Source organism: Bos indicus x Bos taurus, chromosome 20 (genome assembly GCF_003369695.1).
Source record: "Bos indicus x Bos taurus breed Angus x Brahman F1 hybrid chromosome 20, Bos_hybrid_MaternalHap_v2.0, whole genome shotgun sequence".
In the NCBI taxonomy this organism is placed as follows: domain Eukaryota; kingdom Metazoa; phylum Chordata; class Mammalia; order Artiodactyla; family Bovidae; genus Bos; species Bos indicus x Bos taurus.
Genome location: NC_040095.1, coordinates 11568875 through 11573806, shown reverse-complemented (window position 1 = coordinate 11573806; position 4932 = coordinate 11568875).

Sequence of the window (4932 nt, the reverse complement as noted above, 5' to 3'; positions counted from 1 at the left end):
GTTCTTTCTTGTTCTGTGGAGTGGTGAGCGCACGGCCACTAAGGCACACACTGGCTGAAGCCCCACCCCACCACACCCCAGGCCGGGAAGGCTTTCTAAGCGGGTCGCGCCTGTTGACAGAGGGGCTGTGACCACATTGTTCGCCAGCACTGCGTCCTTCAACAGGAGAGTGTGAGCACTGCTAAACTCCTACTAAGCAGCCCCAACCTTGCAGGTGGGTCAGGAAAGGCAGAGGGCCTTCTAGGAAAAGATGGATTGCTGTGAATGACCATCACACCAGTCAAGGCTTCCCACAAAGAAGGCAAAGAACTGTAATGTCTTCCTTCCTCTCTCAGAATGTATAACCTACTGCCCTGAAACGTAGCTGGTCAGGGAAGCAGGTGTCAGCTTACAGCAAAACCTCCATGTCTGTGTCTAAGGGCTTCCCCTCTCTTTCCTCAGGGGTCTCTATGCAAGGCTTGTATTTTGAATATTCCCTTCAAGAAAAAGAAAGCAGACATTTGTTATCCAGAGATATGCATACAGTATTACCTAGACATAATTAGATCGCATCACTGACTCAACGGGCTTGAATTTGAGGAAACTCCAGCAGATAGTGAATCAGTCCATAGGGTCACAAAGAGTCAGACACAACTTAGCAAATGAACAGCAATATGCCCTGTGTAATTATAATACAATCTAGATATCTGCCTTCTAAAATTTTAACTTTCAGATTTTAGTTCATAATGATTCCAGCTTTCTGGTTAGTGCCACATGTTAACATAGTCAGGGTTTTGACTTCCTTAGTCAACAACTGAATTCCACAACAGATAAATTTGTTTGTTTGACAAATACTGTTGAACATTTACTATTGTCAGGCTCTAGATTAGGTGTGAGGTACAGTCAGACATGACTGAGCAAATAAGCACAGCCTATATAAGAGTGGAAACACCAGACAAGATCTTTAGAGTTTAAATTTTAATTGGAGAGACAGAACAAAGCCCCTACCTAACTAAAATAACTACACGCTAGACTGGGTACCATGAAGGAAACATAAAGGGGCTGAGCTGGAGCCTAATGTGACTCCAGAACGTTTTCCATCACAGCATATCATAATGGTCTGTTCTGTCTTCTCATTGGATACAATAACCTCCAGGGCTCACTAATTCTTTTTTTCACCTTGGTCCTCATCGTACTTACAACAGTGCCTGACACATAATGCTGCTGAAAAAAATGTCTACTTCATGAATGTGTGGATGTTCGTGTTGATCAGTGAATTAACAAAGGATTGGAGTTTGATCTACACCTTGAACTAAGTACAAAAATGACCAAGTACAGCCTGTATTTCACCTTCTGTTTTCTTAGTAACATTTTATATGTAATAGTCAAATTCTGTGATTTCATTCTATGTAAATTCAGTCCATAAGCAAATGGAGGTTTCAAGGGTGAAATAGAATCCAGACTTCTTAATCCTCTTCCAATCCAGTACAAGTGAGGCACGTTTTACCTACCGGGGCTGTTAAGTGTCCGGCTGTGAAATCAAAGCTAGAGGAAGACAAGAAGGTTTGAGGTATCACCGGAAGCATTAGTGATAATTTAGTTCCCTGTTCTCAGGTTTCCTGTCACCTTCCTTTTAGCTGCCAGAAGAGTGTGTTTCAGTCTTACTGCTAAAGGACTAAATGAGCAGCTGTGTTCTGTTCCTGTCCCTTCCCCTGCTTTCAGTTGCTTCCTTGAATTTCCTGTCATTCTGGCAACCTGTCAGGGGCACTGGGCTGAACAAGTGCTGGTATCTCTAAGCACAGACCACGATTTATCCTTGTCCTTCATGTAACAAGGCTTTTGACTACAGAAAAGTGGATAGGCTGGACGAGAGAATGCAGCTTTCTGAGACTGGAGGATTGTGCTGTTTGGGGGAATTACATTTGGGGAAATTAAAATGAGAGTAAAGTGGAGAGTCACCTGCCAGCTTTACAATGAAGAGGCTGGGGCTGGGGATTAGTACCTGAGGGAGGTGGGAACACAGACCTGGGACTAGAACCAGAGCCCAGCTCTGCCCAGTGCCCTGCCTCCTCCTCATGCACATTTATAGACCTTTACTCCAGGGTGTTTTACTGTGCTAAACATACAAAACCTTGAAATTGAGAACCAGAAGTTCATTTTTAGTTGGTCAGAATGGTCAAAAAATCATACAAATAGTTATGGAGCACTTGTCAAACTCATGAATACTATTATAAAAATCAAAAGGCCTCAAAAACCTCACAATATAGTTGGGAAAGCAATTGTAAAATAAAGCTAGAATCCTGTTATTCAACAAAGGAAGGAAGAATTTTATGGAAGGGAACATGATTTACTCCTGGTTGAATAGCTGATTGGAGAAAGAGTTGAGACTCAGCTCCTGGGTCTCCTGACTCCCAGGTTATTAAGCATCCCACGCCACCTCACACCACTGGCACTGCATACCTGCAATGTCCAGCAAGAAAACAGCCATGGGAAACACGAGTACAGGCTTTGTGGCACTGCATAGTCACTAACGAGCCCAAAAGAAAAAGGATACTAAACCATCAAGGTAGTTCCCCAGAGAATCTGAGTTCTGAGCAAGATTTATGGGAATGTTCCATTTGGAGAGCAGAGAAAGAGAAGGGAACAAGGGAACATTACTTCAGATTGAGGCATGAAGTAGTAAGAGTAAGCCAGATACCTTCAGGGGCTGTTAAACAGACTCGCATGCCAGGAGCGGAAAAGCTTCAGAAGAGCAGAGGAGAAGTTGCCAAGAAACGCTGGGATCGGCTCAGAAGTTTATGTATACCACCAAACACTCGGAGTGTGCCAGGCACTGTGCTAGACGCTGGGGACTTGCGGATGAAAAGGAAGTGATTCCCTATTGAATTGTGCTTCCTACTCTGGTCGCTAGAATGATTCTGAAAGCCAGGCAAATTTGGCAAATCTATCCATAGAGAATTAAACCCAAGGAGAACTTTTAACCCAGAAGTTTATGAAGATGACAGGAGGGTGTGATAAAAATAATAGAAACCATACTTGGTTAAAAAATCAGTTCTTAGTCCATACCTGGGAAAGACGACCTCTAAAAGATACATTGATGTTGCAGGTGCCAGTTCCTCCTAACCTGGGAGCAGGCCAGTATCTTCAGCCAGTGGAGTTCAGGGACTGTCTTCTGGACTAGCCAGGTCCTGCCTCTGCTCTAGGTCCCTTTGGCTCTGATCAGATCCAAGTAAGGATATTTGTTTCTTGCTTCAGAAACCTTATTTCTAAGAGTTATTTTCCCCTTAAAAAAAATCCGTTTAATTTGTTCATCAGTTGATTTCCTCCTTCCTGAATAGTCTGCAAACTCTGGTGTGAGTGTGTAACATTGGAGTCCAACAGTGTTCCCTCCACAAGCTACTACTTTTGTCCTGGCTGCCAGGTACTTTATGAAGGATTCTCATGGTTCTGTGATCTTGTCGGTGGGAGGGATTTTGTTCATTGTTGTTCTTTTCTCAATTCACTTCCTATAGAGGATAAGATGAAGGTGAAGGTCACAATGGCCTTTCTGCAACACCATTTAGCATCCACAAAGAACTGGCCTGCCAATGCAGGAGATTCCTTCCCTGGGTCAAGAAGATTCCCTGGAGGAAGAAATAGCAACCCACTCCAGTATTCTTGCCTGGGAAATCTCATGGACAGAGGAGTCCGGCAGGCTAGAGTCCACGTGGTCGCGAAAGAGGTGGACACGACAGTGACTAAACAACAGCAAAAAATAATATGTGCTTGACATTAGAAAACTCAGCAGACTTTGTTGATTTATTGGGTGTGAGTCAAGAAGAAGAGAGGGTTGAAATAATAGCTCTCAAAGTGTATCTCCTACTAGGTCCCCACAGCATGGATACACAGATTAGCATAACTTTCTTCTCTTCTTGTAAGCTTCACTCTCAGAGGCATTGGACGTGGGCTAATGAGGGAACTGCCTGCCCCCTGGAAAGTAAAGGGAGTCAAGGAACACGTCTTAGAGGATCAATCAAACTCTGTACTTTCAAGTTAGAAAACCAAAGAGACACCACAAGACAGTTTGTAAGGAGTAGAAACAGAAAATTCTTCTTTTTAAATATTTTTCTTCTCATTTCCTTTCTTATCATGGGAACATTGAAACATATGAAAAAAAGTCACAGATGGGTAAAAGGAACCTCATGTATGCAAATATGTATATTTTATTTTCATTTTACCCTTTTGATTCTATTTCATGCATTTTTATAATGTATATATTAAACAATCCAATATACAATTTAAGTTTAAATAATATATATTTTTGGAAAGCATGCTTTAAAATGTCTTATAAATAGTGATAATACATTGGAAATGTTTGGACATACTTGTGTTAACAGCAGTCACAAGCTGCTGTTAGGAATAATAATAATGATAATTAATATTTGTTGATGCTTATTTCCTCCAGGCACAGTGCTAATAGCTACACTATACAAGATGTCTACAGGCACAGATTACATATTTTTCCTATAATATCCATAACAGGAGGAGAAAATCTAAACTGATGGACTTCAAATCGGTTTAGATTTTGGATCCTATCTCCAAAAAAGAAAAAAATCTTTCTAAAAACAAGTACTAACCTTCCCTATACCGCTATACATTTTTCAGTTCGGTTCAGTTCAGTCGCTTGGTCGTGTCTGACTCTTTGCGACCCCATGAATTGCAGCATGCCAGGCCTCCCTGTCCATCACCAACTCCAGGAGTTCACTCAAACTCACGTCCATTAAGTCGGTGATGCCATCCAGCCATCTCATCTTCTGGTGTCCCCTTCTCCTCCTGCCCCCAATCCCTCCCAGCATCAGAGTCTTTTCCAATGTATAATTTATGTTTATATAGCATTAATATTAAAGAAGTACTTATGACCTTGGAGAAGTCACTATATTTTTAGAACCCGTTTTATCATCTATAATGAGGGTG